Below are 22,332 nucleotides of genomic sequence, written 5' to 3'. Positions count from 1 at the left end.
TTAGAGGGAATCCTAGGAAGAACACTCCTTGACATAAATCACAGCAAAATCTTTTTTGATCCACCTCCTAGAAAAAATGGAAATAAAACCAAAAATAAACAAATGGGACCTAATGAAACTTAAAAGGTTTTGAAAAGCAAAGGAAACTACAAACAAGATGAAAGGACAACCGCCAGAATGGGAGAAAATATTTGCAAATGAATCAATGGACAAACGATTAATCTCCAAAATATATAAACAGCTCATGCAGCTCAATATTAAAAAAAGCAAAGAACCCAATCCATAAATGGGCAGAAGACCTAAATAGACATTTCTCCAAAGAAGACATACAGATGGCCAAGAAGCACATGAAAAGCTGCTCAACATCACTAATTATTAGAGAAATGCAAATCAAAACTACAATGAGGTATCAACTCACACCAGTTAGAATGGGCATCATCAGAAAATCTAGAAAGAACAAATGCTGGAGAGGGTGTGGAGGAAAGGGAACCCTCTTGCACTGTTGGTGGGAATATAAATCGATACAGCCACTATGGCAAACAGTATGGAGGTTCCTTAAAGAACTAAAAATAGAATTACCATATGACCCAGCAATCCCACTACTTGGCACATACCCAGAGAAAACCATAATTCAAAAAGACACATGCACCCCAATGTTCATTGCAGCAGTATTTACAATAGCCATGACATGGAAGCAACCTAAATGCCTGACAGACGAATGGATAAAGAAGATGTGGTACATATATACAATGGAATATTACTCAGCCATAAAAAGGAACAAACTGGGTCATTTGTAGAGATGTGGTTGGATCCAGAGACTCTCATACAGAGTGAAGTAAGTCAGAAAGTGAAAAACAAATGTCGTATATTAAAGCATATATGTGGAACCTAGAAAAATCGTATAGATGAACTGGTTTGCAGGGCAGAAATAGAGACATAGATGTAGAGAACAAAAGTATTGACACCAAGGGGGAGAAGTGGTGGGGTTGTGGTGGTGTGGTGAATTGGGAGATTGTGATTGCCATGTATACACTAATATGTATAAAATAGATAACTAATAAGAACCTGCTGTGTAAAAACATAAAGAAAAGAAAAGAAAAAGAAAATTAAAGAGATTAGGAGTCTGTACATATGGGGGGGGCAGGAAGTATATGGGAAATCTCTGTACCTTCTCCTCAGTTTTTCTGTGAACCTAAAACTGCTCTAAAAAATCAAGTGTTCTAAAAAAAAAATGAAGCAATTAAACTCACATCTAAACAGTGCTTTACAAAAATTATTGAGTGCTTCCTGAATATAAAACAGCTAAACCAGTTGCTATTTTATAGCTTTATGTGATTTTGATGGGATTTAGTTGTGAAATTAAGATGTCAGAATCTCACTTATCTGTATGAAGTATTACCTTGCCATTTGAGAATAAAACAATTTACAACCTCCAAAAAAAAAAATTAAAAAACCCAGAAAACTTCCAAATTGGTATATGGAAAAATGAAATGAGAAATAAAAAACAAACAACAAATCCCTCTACTAGTCTGAAAGAAGGAAAATAAAGAAAAAGACAAAAAGCACAAAAATAATACAGTAGAAATAAATACATCTATAATCATAATAAAAATAAATGGTGCATTTTCTTTATTTTAAAAGAAAACTCATGTTAGACTTGAGAAAACAAAATCTAGCCATAAAATCATTATGAGAGACCCACCTAAAACATAAGGACACTAAAAGTTTGAAAAACAACGGTGGGAAAATATACCAGGCGTATCGTAACTAAAAGAGAGCTGGTCTAGTTGCAATAGTAACCTATGAAAGATTTTAAGGAAAAATGCATTACTGGAGAAAAACAGGATAACTATTGATAAAATATTCACTTTCCAGGAAGATATAATATTTTAAACCCGGGTTCACCTAATAAATCATTATTATACAGACCATATTCTGAGTCTACCATGTAATTAAATCAGAACTTAAAACCCAAAAAATATTTAATAAAATAATCATCTGTTCGGTAGTTTTAAAAACATACTTCTAAATGATTCATGGGACAAAGAAGAAGTCATAATGGAAATTCTTTAGAACTGAAAAATAAATAAGATTCTATATATCAAAACTTGTATGTTACAGCTAAACTAACATTTAGAAGGAAATTTATAGCTTTAAATGCTTATATTAAAATGAAAAGGGTAAAAATAGACTTTTTTAGCCAATAGGAGAAAATAAATACTAAACACAAGAGTAGAATTAGTGAAGTAAAAAAGATATGACAAATGTGATAAACAACATCAAATTTGTTCTTTTGGAAAGTCTGAAAAAATGATGAAGCTCTGGTAAGATAGAATAAGAAAAGAGAGAAGGCACTAAAAACAAATCAATACCAGGAGTGAAAGAAGACACAGTCACAGAAAGAACTGAGATTTAAAATATGCTAAAATAGAATGTAATGAACAACTTTACAATAATATATCTGAATCAGGTGAAGTGAAAATATTTACAGAAAACAAAAATTACCAAAACTGACCCAAGAAGAAATAATAAACTTGAATCAACCTGTGTCCATGAAGAGCATGAATTCTTAGTTAAAAAAAAAAAAATCTGTCCTTGAGGAAAATACAAGACCCAGTTAATTTTATAAGCAGTTTGACTGAATGCTCAGGGAATTGAAAATTTTAATCTTACATAAAGACTTTGAGAGGTTCACAATAAAAGTAGAACACTAATTAAGAGGTATAAAAATTGGAATGGAAGAATTGTAAATATGATTATTTGCAGGTATACTGTTGTCTGTATGTTAAATATTACAGAATACATGGTGAAATGATTAGAATTAATAAGAGAGCTTAGCAAAGATATTGGATATAAAATCCATATACAAAAGCCATTTGTATTTCTGTACACCAAAAATAGCATTAGTCATTATTATTAATACAATAAATTTGAAATTTACCAGCATAGTGGTTAATGGCATAAACTCAGGTTCAAATTCCCTCTTCATTATTTCTAGTTATGTGACTTTTGTCAAGTTATTTAACCTCTCAGTGCCCTAGTCTCTTTATCTGTAAAATGGGATAATAAGATAATAATCATACCTACCTGATGTGTTTGTTAAAGGAATAATACAAAATGCTGAGACCAGTACTTGGCTCGTAGTAATTGGTTTGTAACATTAACGTGAAGGGCAAGATTTAAAAACTTTTAGAAGAACACATATAGAAGAAAATCTTTATGACTCCCAGGGTTTGGAAAGATTTCTCAACAAGACACAAAAAGCGCACAAAAGAAATGGAAAGATTAATAAATCCAACCACATTTAAATGAAGAACTTATGTTCATCACAAGTACCATGCAGAAAGTGAATAGACAAGCCACAAACAGAAAAACGATAGTCTCAATAGATATAACCACAAAGGATTAGTATTTAGTGCATATAAATAAACCTGCAAACTGAGAAGGAAAGAACCCAACAGAAAAACTGAAGATATATTTTGTAGAAGAAGAAATATCAAAAGTCATCCAGCATACGGAAAATGCTAAACCTCATTAGCTATCAGGGAAATGCAAATTAAAACCACAGCATAAAATTTTAAATCCCCCAACTAGGCAAAAATTGAAAGTATGATCATACCAGCTGTTGATACAATAGGAACTCTTAGGCATTGCTGGTGGGGGTATAATATAATCATTTTGGAAAAAAATATGGCATAACCTATTAAAACTGAATATGTGATTACCTAATCATCTGGTAATTTGTCTCCTGGGTATAAACCTTATGGAATTGCTTGCTGTTAATTTTCCTGTCATATTTTTCTAATTAATAATATAAAATATTCAAAGACCTTTGTGTGTATATATATATATATATATATATATACACACACACACACATATATTTGTCTCACAATCTCTCTCTCTCTCTGTCTCTTAGTCATCTATCTACCTATTTATCTCTCTGGCCAGCCAAATACTAATACCTCTTTTTTAAAACCTGTATTTCCATTAAAACCTGTAATTTATCTTTTCCTTGGAAAACTTTTTGATTTTACCCAAATTTTCTCATTTATTACCAGATAGGTGAACAAAATATTCTCTTACATGGCTTTAGTGTCCCTTGTGTTTGGAATAAAATCTCTTTTTCATTTCTAATTTGGGGAATCTTTTCTCATTTTGTTACTGATTAATTGATTCTTTCAATAAATACGCATAGACTGATTAGCATACAGGATCATTGTAGATGTTGGGAATTGTCTTCTATTTATAGCAAGTTTTGCTTGATATTTAATGATATATAATTTGGCATATAAAGGATTATGACAGTCAAGTATTTATTCTGGATTGTTTATTTCATTATTACAATGTGGTTTTAATGTAATTTTAATGCCTTTTAAACTTTAAATTCCACTGGTTTTATGATGTTACCGTGGAAACCCCTGCTTTGTTTTAGTTTCTGCCGGCACGTGTCTGGTCCACCTCTGCACTGCCTCTGCCTCAACCTTTCTGAGTTGCTTTGCTGAGGAAGTCCTCATCTATGTAGTATAAAGTATTTTTACCCCAGTTGAATGTCTCTCATTTACATATGCTATTATAACAGACACTTGTTCTTACTGCCATCCTCTCATTCTCTATTTTGTGTTTCTTTGAATGGTTATTTTTTTTTTCTATATTTTGCTAAATGGGCTATGCTTTTTTTGAGTTTCCCTTCTCTTGGTCATTGAAAAGGTGGACTATCTCTTTTTATTTCTTTGTGAGGCAACATTTAGGACTAAAGGGCTACAGCATGGATGGGAGGGGCTGCAGAGCCTCCTGCAAGGAGCTCGCTTTCTGAAGGCTGGTGCTTCACATGCTGGAGGGAGAGCAGGTGGCAACAGGCTGTTGGTGACCCACATTGAGGCTGCCAAGAACACACCACTTTACTGGCCTGCCATGAACTTCCAGCCAATCCAGCCACAGCCTAATTGGTCTTCCTAATCAGGCAAGGTATTTGCATCTGATTCCCACTGAAATTTCCAGAGCACAGAGTCTCTCTTAATAGGGGCTACAGTGACCGGTGCCTCCTTGATAAGGGATGCTTTGGACTAAGGAGATAGCTGTGCCCACAGAGCACCCTGAAACCATTGCTCAGCCTTGGTTGGTGAGACCACAACGCTGGACCATGAACTCTAGATGTTAAAGACTATCCCTCACAGTTTCTCATGTCCCTTTGTCCCCACTCCTGCCTGGCATGTTATTGTCCTAGCTCAATAGGTGCAGAAGAGTCAGGAGAGGCCTGGAAAAAAGGGCACTGCCTAGTCACCTCTCTCTTCTGTACCAGGTTTCCAGGAGCAAAGGCGGTGAATCAGACTGTACATGACTCCTCTCCCATCTGGACACATGGGCCTCCTACCTGGGCAGAGGCTTGGGGGCCAGGGAGATGTGGACCAGACCCCAGGAGTGGTGAAGGGGTGGGAGCTTCAGGCCGAGCATCTTAGCTGTGAGCTGAGGCACCAGAGCAGGAGGAAACCTGGGAAATTTGGAGAGTGAGGCTGGGTGCGTGAGGCTGGGGAAGTAGGTGGGGCTACCTGAGAAGGCCTTGACTGCTCTGCTGCTTGGAAATGCACTGATGAGGACCCTAACTGGAGGTGGGCTCTGTTATGAAGGTATCTTGTAATCCAAGAAGGAAAACGGGTAAGGCGGAGGGGGAGGGCTTAAAAAACCCACAAATGACAAACCTGAAAGGGTCTGGAAACTGATTGAAGGTTGGGCTGAGGGAGGAAATGCCCATGAAATATGGGGTGATGATGGTGCCTTTTAGGTAGGGAGGAAGCACAAGGAGCATCAGGGCAGGAGGGGCTGTAGGGGAAGAACCTGTAGTCAGGGGACCTCCCCGCTGGAACTAGAGGCTGGGGAGGATGATCGCACAAAAGGGGGCCAAGGAAGCTGCAGGCCTTGCAGCTGCGCCATGCCCCATTGGGCTTGCGATCTCTCCCCTCTGAGCGGATCTGTGGGCATGGTGTGAGAACAGGGCAAGCGCTCCAGAGCTGCCAGGACCTGCCTTTCTGGGAACTGGCTGTGCTGGCGGCTGCCGAGGGGAGGGGGGTACCAGAGGCTGCTTCCAGGAGATGCTGCTGAGGAGAACAAACAGGAAGGAGTGAGTGAGTGAAAGAAAAGAAAGAACTGAAGGAGTGAGTGGAGGAAGGGAGGAAGGAAGGAAGGGAAGAAGGAATTCAGGGATTGTTTCTCATGTGCCGGGGGCACAGTTCTAAGCCATGTTGCACATATTACCTTACTTCTTATGATAATCCTACTTTGTTACCCTCATCTTGGAGATAAGGCAACAGAGGTGTCACCAGGGTAAGCAGTGGTGCAGCCAGGAATCAAATCCTGGCAGTTGAATTCAGGCTGCTCAGTTCTACTGCCTGGTATGGATGAATGAATGAAGGGTGGGGATGGGGATTAAGATGCACAGCATAAGTAACTCACTAACTGCACATTTAATGATAAGGAAATTGTGATCTGAATGGTCAGTTGGTGATTCATCTATGCTGCTAGAAGTCGGACAGTGGCTACTGTTGGCAATGTGGGGACTGGGAGGGCATTTGGGGAGCTTCTCTGGTGCCAGTCATTCCATTTCTTGAGCTGGGTGCTGACTCCTCAGGCCTGAGAAACAGAGAAGCCTAGATTATTTAAATTTGAAGTCTTAACAACAGGCATGGCATCTTTGGGCAATTCAGACTATGGCTGATACAATTAATAGAATAGAATGTGTCACTGAGCTAATAGATGTGGTGTGCCTGGAATGTGAGCACAATTTTAGACCCAGGCATAGAATTGTTGCCATGGATGAGGGAATCTGTTAGAACTCTACAAGCTCCATGAGGCTGGAGACACTTGAATGCTAAAACACGGCAGGTTGTTGCTTCATTTCTCTGGTACTCAGCTACCAAGAGCCAGCCTCCCTTGTCCAGCTGGCCTCTCGCAGGTTGGGATCGGAGTTTTATCCATGCACAAGAACTTCTGGACATGATGCCTTGGCTTCAGTCTTTGGTGCAAACAAAAGGCATTTTTATAAGCCTCTGTCTTTTTGCCCTGCTTTGTGTATATTCAGCTCAAACACTGTGAGTTGCTTTTGGCTCTGACCAAATTCTGCTGTTTGGAGATTTGTTTTGTTTCTTTTTGATGCTCTAAGAGTCAACAATCACAACAGGCACCAAGGAGAGAACATGTGGTGAAGACAACGGAAAAGAGATCCATGGCTCCCAAATAAGGAGGTGAAAAGACACAACCTTTGAGTAACATAAGCAGCTCAGTTCAGGATGCGCCTCTCCAAGAGAGAATGTGCACTGGCCCCGTGGTGAAATTCCTTGTGAGCAAGCACCTCTCTTCATATCTGGGTTCAATAAAGATAATTCACTTCATCCAGTGTAATCTTCAAGCATTCTATGGCTTCTTTCCCAAGATCTTTCACCTACTTTTTTTTTTTAACATCTTTATTGCAGTATAATGTGTTAGTTTCTGCTTTATAACAAAGTGAATCAGCTATACATATACATATATCCCCATATCTCCTCCCTCTTACATCTCCCTCCCACCCTCCCTATCCCCCCCGTCGAGGTGGACACAAAGCACCGAGCTGATCTCCCTGTGCTATGCAACTGCTTCCCACTAGCTATTGGTTTTACATTTGGTAGTGTACATATGTCCATGCCACTCTCTCACTTCGTCCCAGCTTACCCTTCCACCTCCCCGTGTCCTCAAGTCCATTCTCTACGTCTGCGTCTTTATTCCTGTCCTGCCACTAGGCTCTTCAGAACCATTTTATTTTTTAGATTCATTATATATGTGTTAGCATACGGTATTTGTTTTTCTCTTTCTGATTTAACTTCACTCTGTATGACAGACTCTAGGTCCATCCACCTCACTACAAATAACTCAATTTCATTTCTTTTTATGGCTGAGTAATATTCCATTGTATATATGTGCCACATCTTCTTTATCCATTCATGTGTCGATGGACACATAGGTTGCTTCCATGTTCTGGCTATTGTAAATAGAGCTGCAATGAACATTGTGGTACATGACTATTTTTGAATTATGGTTTTCTCAGGGTATATGCTCAGTAGTGGGATTGCTGAGTCCTATGATAGTTCTATTTATAGTTTTTTAAGGAACCTCCATACTATTCTCCGTAGTGGCTGTATCAATTTACATTCCCACCAACAGTGCAGGAGGATTCCCTTTATTCCATACCCTCTCCAGAGTTTATTGTTTGTAGATTTTTTGATGATGGCCATTCTGACCGGGGTGAGGTGATAGCTCATTGTAGTTTTGATTTGCATTTCTCTAATGATTAGTGATGTTGAGCATCCTTTCATGTGTTTGTTGGCAATCTGTATATCTTCTGCTCATTTGGAGATTGGGTTGTTTGTTTTTTTGATATTGAGCTGCATGAGTTGCTTGTAAATTTTGGAGAGTAATCCTTTGTCAGTTGCTTCATTTGCAAATATTCTCTCCCATTCTGAGGGTTGTCTTTTTGTCTTGTTTATGGTTTCCTTTGCTGTGCAAAAGCTTTTAAGTTTCTTTAGGTCCCATTTTTTTTTTTTTTATTTCCGTTTCTCTAGGAGGTGGGTCAAAAAGGATCTTGATGTGAGTTATGTCATAGAGTGTTCTACCTATGTTTTCCTCTAAGAGTTTTATAGTCTCTGGCCTAACATTTAGGTCTTTAATCCATTTTGAGTTTACTTTTGTGTATGGTGTTAAGGAGTGTTCTAATTTCATTCTTTTATATGTAGCTGTCCAGTTTTCCCAGCACCACTTATTGAAGAGGGCTGTCTTTTCTCCATTATATATATTCTTGCCTCCTTTACCAAAATTAAGGTGATTATATGTGCGTGGGTTTATTTCTGGGCTTTCTATCCTGTTCCATTGACCTATATTTCTGTTTTTGTGCCAGTACCATACTGTCTTGATTACTGAAGCTTTGTAGTATAGTCTGAAGTCCGGGAGCCTGATACCTCCAGCTCCATTTTTCTTTCTCACTATCGCTTTGGCTATTCGGGATCTTTTATGTTTCCATAAAAACTGTGAAATTTTTTGTTCTAGTTCTGTGAAATATGCCATTGGTAGTTTGATAGGGATTGCATTGAATCTGTAGATTGCTTTGGGTAGTAGAGTTATTTTCACAGTGTTGATTCTTCCAATCCAAGAACATGGTATATCTCTACATCTCTTTGTATCATCTTTAATTTCTTTCATCAGTGTCTTATACTTTTCTGCATACAGGTCATTTGTCTCCTTAGGTAGGTTTATTCCTAGGTATTTTATTCTTTTTGTTGCAATGGTAAATGGGAGTGTTTCCTTAATTTCTCTTCCAGATTTTTTGTCATTGGTGTATAGGAATGTGAGAGATTCCTGTGCATTAATTTTGTTTCCTGCAACTTTACCAAATTCATTGATCAGCTCTAGTAGTTTTCTGGTAGTGTCTTTAGGATTCTCTATGTATAGTATCATGTCATCTACGAACAGTGACAGTTTTACTTCTTCTTTTCCAATTTGTATTCCTTTTATTTCTTTTTCTTCTCTGATTGCTCTGGTAAAACTTCCAAAACTATGTTGAATAATAGTGGTGAGAGTGGACATCCTTGTCTTGTTCTTGATCTTAGAGGAAATGGTTTCAGTTTTTCACCACTGAGAACGATGTTGGCTGTAGGTATGTCATATATGGCCTTTACTATGTTGAGGTAGTTTCCCTCTATGCCTACTTTCTGAAGGGTTTTTATCATAAACGGGTGTTGAATTTTGTCAAAAGCTTTTTCTACATCTATTGAGATGATCATATGGTTTTTCTCCGTCAGTTAGTTAATATGGTGTATCATATTGATTGATTTACATATATTGAAGAATCCTTGCATCCCTGGGATAAACCCCACTTGATCATGGTGTATGATCCTTTTAATATGCTGTTGGATTTTGTTTGCTAGTATTGTGTTGAGGATTTTTGCATATATGTACATCAGTGATATTGGCCTGTAGTTTTCTTTGTTTGTGACATTTTGTCTGGTTTTGGTGTCAGGGTGATGGTGGCCTCATAGGATGAGTTTGGGAATGTTCTTCCCTCTGCTGTATTTTGGAAGAGTTTGAGAAGGATAGGTGTTAGCTCTTCTCTAAATGTTTGATATAATTCACCTGTGAAGCCATCTGATACTGGGCTTTTGTTTGTTGGAAGATTTTTAATCACAGTCTCAATTTCAGTGCTTGTGACTCGTCTATTTATATTTTCTATTTCTTCCTGGTTGAGTCTTGGAAGGTTGTGCTTTTCTAAGAATTTGTCCATTTCTTCCAATTTGTCCATTTTTTTGGCATATAGTTGCTTGTAGTAATCTCTCACGATTTTATTTCTGCAGTGGCAGTTTTTCCTTCTCTTCTTTCATTTCTAATTATGTTGATTTGAGTCTTCTCCTTTTTTTTCTTGATGAGTCTGGCTTGGTTTATCAATTTTGTTTATCTTCTCAAAGAACCAGCTTTTAGTTTTATTGATCTTTGCTATTGTTTCCTTCATTTCTTTTTCATTTATTCCTGATCTGATCTTTATGATTTCTTTCCTCTGCTGACTTTGGGTTTTTTTTTTTTCTTTTTCTTTCTCTAATTGCTTTAGGTGTAAGGTTAGCTTGTTTATTTGAGATGTTTCTTGTTTCCTGAGGTAGGATTGTATTGCTATAAACTTCCCTCTTAGAATTGCTTTTGCTGCATCCCATAGATTTTGGGTCAGTATGTTTTCATTGTCATTTGTTTCTAGGTATTTTTGATTTCCTCTTTGATTTCTTCAGTGATATCTTGGTTATTTAGTAGTGTATTGTTTAGCCTCCATGTGTTTTATTTTTTACAGATTTTTTCCTGTAATTGATATCTAGTCTCATAGCATTGTGGTCGGAAAAGATACTTGATACAATTTCAGTTTTCTTAAATTTACCAAGGCTTGATTTGTGACCCAAGGTATGATCTGTCCTGGAGAATGTTCCATGAGCACTTAAGAAGAAAGTGTATTTTGTTGTTTTTGGATGGAATGCCCTATAAATATCAATTAAATCCATCTTGTTTAATGTATCATTTAAAGCTTGTGTTTCCATATTTATTTTCATTTTGGATGATCTGTCCATTGGTGAAAGTGGGGTGTTAAAAGTCCCCTACTATGATTGTGTTACTGTCGTTTTCCCCTTTTATGGCTGTTAGCATTTGCCTTATGTATTGAGGTGCTCCTGTGTTGGGTGCATAAATATTTATAATTGTTATATCTTCGTCTTGGATTGATCCCTTGATCATTATGTAGTGTCCTCTTTGTCTCTTGTAATAGTCTTTATTTTAAAGTCTATTTTGTCTGATATGAGAATTGCTACTCCAGCTTTCTTTTGATTTCCATTTGCATGGAATATCTTTTTCCATCCCCTTACTTTCAGTCTGTATGTGTCCCTAGGTCGGAAGTGGGTCTCTTGTAGACAGCATATATACTGGTCTCGTTTTTGTATCCATTCAGCCAGTCTGTGTCCTTTGGTTGGAGCATTTAATCCATTTACATTTAAGGTAGTTATCGATACGTATGTGCCTATTACCATTTTCTTAATTGTTTTGGGTTTGTTATTGTAGGTCTTTTCCTTCTCTTGTGTTTCCTGCCTAGAGAAGTTCCTTTATCATGTGTTGTAAAGCTGGTTTGGTGGTGCTGAATTCTCTTAGCTTTTGCTGTCTATAAAGGTTTTAATTTGTCCATCAAATCTGAATGAAATCCTTGCTGGCTAGAGTAATTTTGGTTGTAGTTTTTTCCCTTTCACCACTTTAAATATGTCCTGCCACTCCCTTCTGGCTTGTAGAGTTTCAGCTGAGAAATCAGCTGTTAACATTAACCTTATGGGGATTCCCTTTTATGTTATTTGTTGCTTTTCCCTTGCTGTTTTTAATATTTTGTCTTTGTATTTAATTTTTGATAGTTTGATTAAAAGGTGTCTTGGCATGTTTCTCCTTGGATTTATCCTGTATGGGACTCTCTGCACTTCCTGGACTTGATTGACTATTTCCCTTTCCATTTTAGGGAAGTTTTCAACTATAATCCCTTTCTTTTTCTCTTCTTCTTCTGAGACCCCTGTAATTCGAATATTGGTGCCTTTAATGTTGTCCCAGAGGTCTCTGAGACTGTCTTCAGTTCTCTTCATTTTTTTCCCTTTATTCTGCTCTGTGGTATTTATTTCCACTATTTTATCTTCCAGGTCATTTATCCGTTCTTTTGCCTCTGTTATTCTGCTATTGATTCCTTCTAGAGAATATTTAATTTCATTTATTGTGCTGTTCATCATTGTTTGTTTGGTCTTTAGTTTTTCTAGGCCCTTGTTAAACGTTTCTTGTATTTTCTCCGTTTTATATCCAAGATTTTGGATCATCTTTACTGTCATTACTCTGAATTCTTTTTCAGGTAGACTGCCTATTTCCTCTTCATTTGTTTGGTCTGATGGGTTTTTACCTTGCTGCTTCATCTGCTGTGTGTTTCTCTGTCTTCTCATTTTGCTTCACTTACTGTGTTTGGGGTCTCCTTTTCTCAGGCTGCAGGTTCGTAGTTCCCGTCGTTTTTGTTGTCTGCCCCCAGTGGCTAGAGTTGGTTCAGCGGGTTGTGTAGGCTTCCCGGTGGAGGGGACTGGTGCCTGTATTTTGGTGGATGAAGCTGGATTTTGTCTTTCTCGTGGGCAGGACTGCATCCAGTGGTGTGTTTTGGGGTGTCTGTGACCTTATTATGATTTGAGGCAGCCTGTCTGCTAATGGGTGGGGTTGTGTTCCTGTCTTGTTAGTTGTTTGGCATTGGGTGTCCAGTACTGTAGCTTGCTGGTTGTTGAGTGGAGCTGAGTCTTAGCGTTGAGATGGAGATCTCTGGGAGCGCTTTCGCCGTTTGATATTATTTGGAGCCGGGAGGTCTCTGGTGGACCAGTGTCCTGAATTCGGCTCTCCCACCTCAGAGGCACAGACCTGACTCCTGGTCAGAGTGCCAAGATCCTGTCAGCCATATGACTCAGAAGAAAAGGGAGAAAAAAAGAAAGAAAGAAAAATATAGTTATTAAAATAAAAAATGAAACAATTCTTAAAATTAAAAAAATAAGAAAAGTTATTTAAAAGAAGAGAGAAAGAGGGTTTCCCTGGTGGTGCAGTGGTTGAGAGTACGCCTGCAGATGCAGGGGACACGGGTTCGCGCCCTGGTCCGGGAAGATCCCACATGCCGTGGAGCGGCTGGGCCCGTGAGCCATGGCCGCTGAGCCTGTGCGTCCGGAGCCTGTGCTCCGCAAAGGGAGAGGCCACAATAGTGAGAGGCCCGCGTACCACAAAAAAAAAAAAAAAAAAAAAAAAAAGAAGAGAGAAAGAAAGAAGAGAGGCACAAAACCAAAAAACAAATCCACAAATGAAAACAGGTGCTAAAAACTATACTAAAAACAAAAAAAACGGACAGATAGAACCCTAGGACAAATGGTGAAAGCAAAGCTATACAGAGAAAATCATGCAAAGAAGCATACACATACACACTCACAAAAAGAGGAAAAAAAATATATCTATATATTAAAAAAAAGGAAGAGAGCAACGAAATCAATAAATAAATCTGCCAATGATAATAAACTCTACATACTAAACTAAGATAAACATAAAACCAGAAACAAAGTAGATCCAGAAAGCAAACCCCCAAGTCTACAGTTGCTCCCTGAGTCCACCACCTCAATTTTGGGATGATTTCTTGTCTATCCAGGTATTCCAGAGACACAGGGTACATCAGATTGAATGTGGAGATTTAATCTGCTGCTCCTGGCGCTGCTGGGAGAGATTTCCCTTTCTCTTCTTTGTTTGCACAGCTCCTGGGGTTCAGCTTTGGATTTGGCCCCGCCTCTGCGTGTAGGTCACCTGAGGGTGTCTGTTGTTTGCTCAGACAGGATGGGGTTAAAGTAGCAGCTGATTAGGGTGCTCTGGCTCACTCAGGCTGGGGGGAGGGAGGGGTATGTAATGCAGGGTGAGCCTGTGGCGGCAGAAGCCGGCGTGACGTTGCAACAGCGTGAGGCGTGCCGTGTGTTCTCCCGGGGAAGTTGTCCCTGGATCACGGGACCCTGGCAGTGGGGTGGCTGTAGCAATAGCCTTAGCGTTTCATGCCCGTCTCTGGGGTCTGCGGTGATAGCCGTGGCTCGTGCCTGTCTCTGGAGCTCATTTAGGCAGTGCTCTGAATCCCTTCTATTCGCGCACCCTGACACAATGGTCTTTTGCCTCTTAGGCAGGTGCAGACTTTTTCCTGGACTCCCTCCTGGCTACTCGTGGCGCACTAGCCCCCTTCAGGCTGTGTTCACGCAGCCAACTCCAGTCCTCTCCCTGGGATCTGACCTCCGAAGCCCGAGCCTCAGCTCCCAGCCCCGCCCGACCCGGAGGGTGAGCAGACAAGCCTCTCAGGCAGGTGAGTGCTGGTCGGCACCCATCCTCTGTGCGGGGATCTTTCTGCTTTGCCCTCTGCACCCCTATTGCTGTGCTGTCCTCTATGGCTCCAAAGTTTCCCCCCCGCCCACCCCTGGTCTACAGAAGTGAAGGGGCTTCCTAGTGTGTGGAAACCTTTCCTCCTTCACAGCTCCCTCCTACTGGTGCAGGTCCCATCCCTATTCTTTTGTCTCTGTTTTTTCTTTTTTCTTTTGCCCTACCCAGGGACGTGGGGAGTTTCTTGCCTTTTGGGAGGTCTGAGGTCTTCTGCCAGTGTTCAGTAGGAGTTGTTCCACATGTAGATGTATTTCTGATGTATTTGTGGGGAGGAAGGAGATCTCCATGTTCTACTCCTCTGCCATCTTGAACGTCTCGTCCTCCCAGCTGATTTATAATGCCATTGCTGTCATATTTCAAGTTCCCATAAATGTGAGGTCTATTTCTAGGCTCTCTGTGTTGTTAAATTAGTCCCTAGGTTAGTGCCACACTATTTTAATCACTGGAGCTTTTTTCATAAGTCATATCTGATATTGTATGTCAGATTTTTCTCTTTTTCTTTCTTTGACTTCAAAATCGTTTTGGCTATTTTGTACCTTTACTCTTTCGAGTGACTTTTAAGATCATTCCAACACATTCCATGAAAATGCTGTTTGGAATTTTGATGAGAATTTCATTGTATATGTGATTTATTTGAGTAGAAATTGACATCTATATGATATTAAGTCTTTACAACCATAACTATGATGTCTGATCCAGTTTTTCAGGTCTTCTTATATGTCTTTTAAAAAAGTTTAAAAATCTTCTCCATAATGGTTTTGTGTCTCTTCTGTTGGATTTTTCACTAGATTTCATAAAGTCTCTTGTTACTATAATGAAATCCTCTTTCTTAAAATACTTTTTCTAGTTGGTTGTCCATGGTGAATTTTATTTTTTTGAATATCGGTCTTATACATAACAACTTTTCTCTTATGGGTCTTAACAGTTTGCCTAAGAACACTCTTGGATTTGCAGTTTCTTTTGCATTATGACATGATCTCATCTTCTATGGACGCTTTGCGTTTGCTGTTCCCTTTGTCTATAAATCTCACCCCCACATTACCACACTCGGCCCATAAGTCCCTTACCTTCCCTTGCCTCTTGAGACCAGCATTTATTTTGCTAAGAAGTATTTACCAGCCTTCCCAGAATGGTCACTTGCATTAACATTGGGAAGTTTACCACAGAGGCTTGAAGAAAGTGATATTTGTTAGTACGAACTAGACAGGTAAATCCATCCCCACCTAAACCAAACACGACTACAACAAAGTGAAACAAAGCTTGATAATATGACTTCTTTAAACAACAGAGCAATGAGTGACAATGATCTAAGGAAATATTTCATGTTGGAGTTTTAGAAATGATAGTTTGTAAGCCACCATAAGATGAAGTAGTAATCATCAGTTGCTTTTGTGTGTTTCATATGACCATTAAGACTGGGGTATTTTAAATGAATAATTTTCTTTACTTGACAGGATTACTGGTCTGGGAGGGTTGGATTTTGTTTGAATGTTAGGGTTTCAAGCCATCATCAAGAACCCTTAATGTTTCTGTTCACTGCCTCAGTTAACTATCTCATTCACCTTCATGATAACCAACACGTAGCACACACTTGACACTGCCTACCACTTGTTAAATGGTAAATTAGAAGATAGGTTTGTATGCACCTGGATGAGTGAATGTAGCCAACGATATCACATGGGAGGGAAATTATCCAGAGGTGTTTTAGTGAGACTTGATGTAAAATGAACAGAAACAGAAAATACGTTGGATCATAGTCCAGGATTGAACAAGAACGTCTGTGGCTGCTGAGATTAAATGCATCTTGTCCAAATGGAGGCCAACATATAGAAGGAAGAATCACCCACTTATTAGGCCAGATATAATGTGATTAATTTGCTTTGTAAAGTCATGCATTCATGGTCGGTATTCAGGATGAGGCAGAAGCACTGCTTGGTAGGTAAGGTTGGGTGACATCTAATGATTTTTTTGCCATCAGATTCCCTTTATTAGAAGATTATTCCAAAGAGACCTATATAAGTCTGGCCCCACTTCCAGCCCTGTTTCACAGGCATATAAACTGCTGTCACTCTTGTTACTTGCTCTGTAATTGCCACCACCTCCCCTGCCCCCCTCCCCCCACAACATGTCCAGTGAAGGAGTTTCTATTTAGTGTACACTAAACAGATGTATTCATACAACAGAAAAGGATGGAATCAGCAGTCCTGGCTGCCGTGACCTGTGATCCTGGGTGAGTTGATCCTCAGTGTATAAGAAATGGATAATAGGGACTTCCCTGGTGGTCCAGTGGTAAAGAATCTGCCTTCCAGTGCAGGGCACTCGGGTTTGATCCTTGGTCAGAGAACTAAGATCCCACATGCTGTGGGGCAACTAAGCCTGAGTGCCACAACTACTGAGCTTGCATGCCTCAACTAGAGAGCCTGCGTGCTGCAAACTATAGAGCCCATGTGCTCTGGAACCCGCGTGCCACAACTACAGAGCCCATGCACCCTAGAGCCTCCATGCCACAACTAGAGAGAAGCCCGCACCACAATGGAGAGCCCGCGTGCCACAGCCAAAGATCCCTCGTGCCTCAGCAAAGATCCTGTGTGCCACAGCTAAGACCTGATGCAGCAAAAAAAAAACCCCATAAATAATAAATAAATCTTTTAAAAAAAAGGATAATAATAACTACACATGGTGTCATTGAAAAGGTACAGTGAGACTACATATACAAACTCTATGATGATAATGATTACGATGGCCATGAGATGCCAGAAGTGATTCCATTATTTCTTTTATTTGATACTTAATGTTTTGTTTCAAATTTCCAGAACTCCCAACAGCCACACAGATGTAAGAATTATCAAAAAAGCTCACAGCTTTATGATAGGTATTTTCAAAGACAAGATAGATACCTCTTAAGTAGTCTGTGTGGCTGGAGGGGAAGAGATCCAATGACTCTAGAATGTTCCCCACATACACATGTCAAATAGCTATGAAAAGGGAAATGCTGACCTGATAGTGGTCTTCCTGAGTCCCTAAAATTCATGGGTCCTGAAATGCATGAATTTTCCTAATGTCCCCTGAGCTTTAGAATAACTTCCTCTACAGGAGCTATAGATATCCCCCAAACCTGACCCCTGCAGCTGTCCACGTGGCCTCATCCTCATACCTGAGCAGACACGGTTTATGAATCTGCACCGTTGTAGGCTTTACATTTGTTGAGGTGGCTGGAAAATGTCACAGAAGTTACTAGGTGAGAGGAAGGGCAGAAATATCTACTGTTCTATCTGTAACCACCTTCACACACACTGCAGACCCACACAGGGATGACCAGAGCATTACTAGTCTCTCACAACATGCTTATTCAATATTCAGGTGCCCATTGTTTGAGTTACTCTTCTATTTCCAAAATTGAAAATTATAAACTATAAGGTTCAGTTTAATTCAACAGACAAATATTTATGGAGTGTCTACCATGTTTTATGTATTGTGCAGAACTTGGGCTGTAAATACAAGATTTCTACCCATTGGAATCTGGTAGAGGGGCAGACACACACACCACACACACACACCACACCAAACCCCACAGTCCTGCGTACACCAAATAACACACACATAACCCATCTCTCTCTCTCTCTCTCTCTCACACACACACACACACACACACACACGCACATACACACAAAGCAAGACAGTTCAAGAAGGTAAAGTCAGTGTGAGAGATGATGAGGACCAAGGGTAAAGGTAGTGGAGCTGGAGGGAAGGCAAATAATAGTCACAAGTTATAATTATACTGTGTGCGTAACCACACTGAATAACAGTTATCCAAGGTCACCTGTACGGAAGTATCAATAAAAGAAAACAATAGGCATTGTGAGTCTATGAGTGAGAATCGTGCAGACAAGAAGCTGGGTGGCGTTCTTGAACTAGGAAGTGGGGCCATCTCCTCGGTGCTAATACACAATGACTGACAGTTTCACAACTGCTGTCAGTCCTGAATGTGGCTTCCAATTCCAGAGTTAGTCCTGGTGGGCAGAGTTTCCATTCCTCAGATCCGCCTGAGCTCACCCAGTTGGCTGCCAGGTTTACCCTCAGAGAGGAGGAGGGCTTTCCCTATGTTCCTGAACTGGGGACGAATCAATAGAACAGAGCTGAAAATAACCGTAGAAGATGAAGTGCTCAGAGAGTTACAGGAGAGCATGACCTCCTTCAAGTTGACGAAGGAAGAATCAAAAAGAGAATCAAATTGAATTGACATGTGCAGGTAGAGGAGCCAAGGGAGGGGCTGGAACAAGGACAGTGTAAAGGATGGTCAAGATGGGCCACGTCCATGCAGGATGACTGCCCCATAGGCCATAGTGACAAAGAGGGTGCATTCCTCCCTCCCCAGCTTCTAGCATGGGGCCTGGTGCAGAATAAAGGATTGTTGAAGGGAAATCCCTATAGGGATGCAACTTTTAGGGCTGGAAGTTGGTATGGAGTTGGGAGATGTGATGCCCACCTCTAATCCTCATGCCTCCTCCCTGGCCGGCATCTACTCCTCCATCCTCCAAAACCAAAGAAAAAATTCCTGTCTTCCTCACTCCAGCAATGAGTTCCACTCAGTCTCTTGGCTTCTTCCCCAGCTATGCCGAACGCTCTGAGGGGCTTCTCTCCAGTCTGCCAGGCCATACCCCCAAGTTCTCAGCAGTGGCTGAGTCAAGATTCAAACACCCATCATCAACTCATACCTCTCTGCTCCTTCCTTTGGCTCCATCACCTTCCTGAAGCAAGGAACAAGGGTGAATTGGAGCCACAGTCACCCCAATGTTGATAGAAAGGATGGCTTTCACCTACCCTGTCAGCCCACTTTTCTTGTCCTCAGAGCCCAAAGGTCTCCTCTGAATATTTCAGCTAAATCCTAATGAGATGGGCCACAACTTGTTTGAGAAAATCTACTGTCATTTTCTCCTGCCAGAACTTCAGTTCAGGGCTCAGCATTTCTACTTCGATGATTGCAACCCCTAGTGACTTCCCCTGTTGTAACCTGGAACGTTGGCAGGTGCATAGAAGAATGGCTGATTTATAACATACCCACATTTTTTTTTTACCCTCTTTGGCAGTCTCGTCACAACCCCTCCTTGAAATAATTTTTTTTTAGTGGTTTATAGTCTTTGTTTTAGGATTCTGTTTGTTTTTTCCGTTTGTCTTCAAAGGAGAATTGGCAGGCAGGGCCCTGTGGTTATTTCCTGATAGAGTATTCGCAACCCAGATGATATTCTTGTTCTTTTATTTTGGAAACAGAGGCTTCCAGGGCTCTGTGTTTTCCCCAGTGGTATCAGATCAGCTTAATGGCTAAGAACTGTAGTTCAGCTTCAGAGGAGGTGGAGCCTGTTCCCTATGTTGTGTGCAAGTGGGGCACTCAGACCTACAGTTCACCAGCATACCCATCACCCTCTGATTCCCCACTGAGTTCCTTAAAATTAACCTACTGACTAGACTCTAGGGCAGTGGTTTAGTTGGCTATTTTAGGGCCAGGTATCACCCTGTGAGAAAGGATGGGATGGCTGAGGGCCTGTCCATGAAGCCTCCTGGTACCCAGGGTCTCCCAGGTGCACTAAGCCTTCTTTTCCAATTGGAAGCTGATCCACTTGCACTCAGCATCCCCCGGAGGGGCATGCTGGGTGGGATTCTGGCTCCAGCCTCAACAAGGGGCTCCTTCTGCAGAATTCCCCAGGTGGCATATGGAAGGATCCTCTTTTTAAAGAGAAATGTGCTATTTTTCTGATGTGTTCCATACACATAACTTTCTCTCTTGCATATCCATCAGCCTAGACAGAGATTCTCTCACAGTGCTGAGAAGAAACCCACCACAAAGGGTTAACCATGAGTCTGCAGTGTGCACTGATGAAGGCAGGACAAGTAAGGGAAATTTGCATCCTCTGTTGGTAGAGGATTGGAGGAAGAGGGGGGCAGGAGGAGGAGACGAGCAGATGTGTGCACTGATGTTTGCTCCCCTGGCTTTGCCCCAGAGAGCAGATGCGCTAGACAAGCAGGGAGGGACACCTAGGGTATGTGGGGGAGCTCCCTGCTTGGGGCTCTTGTAGGCGACTGCCGTGCTAGGCAGGGTCAGCCAGAGAAGGGTCTTGCTGGATTCCTCATCCAACCTTGGGCTCCTGCTTGGGGTGGACGCTTGATGGAGAGCCAGTGGGCCTGCCAGTGGGTTCATCACGAGTGCACACCAGAGGCTGGGTGAGATCCCCTGGTCCAGGTGAGACGGTGGGTGAGTCAGCGTTGTGGGGATGTTCTGTGGTTAGTGGAATCAGCAGAGAGGGAACGCGGGGCCTGACTGAGCTCAGAAAGGACAGACTTCCACTCCAACCACCACACAGGCATCTGGTTCCTAGCACGGGGCCAACAATGGATTCAGACACTAGAGTAGTGGCTTGGCAGCGGAGCCGACTCTGGAACTCATTACCTCCCTCCACTGCTGTAAGGCCACGTGACTCCTCCCCGGATATACCCAGAGACTGTCTAGGAGGGAAGCCAGGGAGAATAGTGGGAATGAGACAGATTGAACAGTTACCCTCGGAAGGCTGTGCATTATTCCCTGAGGGAGGCTGACGCTCTGGACTGAAAGAAATAAGCACATTCTGAGTGACGAACTGGGGTTTCACTTACAGGTCATTCAGTGCCTTTAGTACCAATTTATTTTATGTCTATCTTCTCTAACATTTTGGGAGAACAGGAAAGGGCAAACTCAAAATGCCAATTGTTAGAAACTTTCCAGAAGATCCTTTTGGCTAATTCTTCTTTGGCACCCTGTCTCCCTAACAACGCTTCCAGGAGGGGGAAGAAATAATCTCAGGTCACCTTCAGGGCTCTGGTGGAGCCAGACATGCTAGTGGCCAGTTCCTTGGGAAGTGTGTGGTACGCTCACTCACTTATTCTCTCATTTGTGTGGTGGAAACCTCCTGTTCCTCCTTCCTGGGGCAGCACAGGAGGACCAGCAGTGGCCTCCTCTCTCTTGCTCTCTATAAAATCATCTGCTCACATAACAGATGTGATAACCAGAACCAAGGCCTGTAGCCCCTAATCAGGCCTGACTGCCTAATGTCTCTGTTGGTCACTTCCTCTGTTCTTTGTGGCCAGAGTGAGGGGAGGTTTGGTTTTCCCGGGGGTGGGAGGGAGTGATGGGGTCAGCGTCCAGGGAGGCCCTTCAGACCCGGGGTCAGGCCTTCTTGTCCAGCACTGACAGGAATTCTGCTTCAGGTGTGGCCCATGCAAAGCCCAGCTGGCAAGTAAGCACTGTTTTTTCCCATTTGACAGGTTCCCTGGGCATAGTCACCTCTCTGAGCTTGAGGGGTTGGCAGGGACTTGGGGCAGGATCTGTGTGTTACTGGTTATTATCTGTTAGAACCTAAATCACACCACCATTTCTAAAGCCTGTGTCCACTCTCCACCCTCCACTTAGCCTATGTGTGTCACTGGTTCACCCAGAGGGTAGAACTCGGGCCCCAGAGCTGGAGTGCCCCAGGGCTGAGAGCACAGTGCTTGGGGCTGGGAGGCCTGCTCCGAGGGCTGTTTCTGCCTCCTGGCCTGTCACCTAGGGCAGTTCACTTTCACTGTCTCTGACTCAGTTTTCTCATCTTAGATATTGTAACAGGTAAGAAAGGATTGTGGTATAAAACGTAACCAGTGAAGGAACCTACAAGTCAGGCCAGTATTTAGGATTGCTGGTGGGCAGAGGCAGGTATGAAGTGAGAAACCAGAATGGTGGGGAGGGGATGGTGGTTAGACAAGGGAGTCTCTGCTGTTGGACAGACCAGATCCCAGTGCATCAAAAGGAATCATCAGGATCCCAGCAAA

This window comes from Lagenorhynchus albirostris, chromosome 16, assembly GCF_949774975.1.
Source record: "Lagenorhynchus albirostris chromosome 16, mLagAlb1.1, whole genome shotgun sequence".
Lineage (NCBI taxonomy): Eukaryota > Metazoa > Chordata > Mammalia > Artiodactyla > Delphinidae > Lagenorhynchus > Lagenorhynchus albirostris.
The sequence above is the reverse complement of the archived record's forward strand: the minus strand, read 5'-3'. Positions refer to the sequence as shown.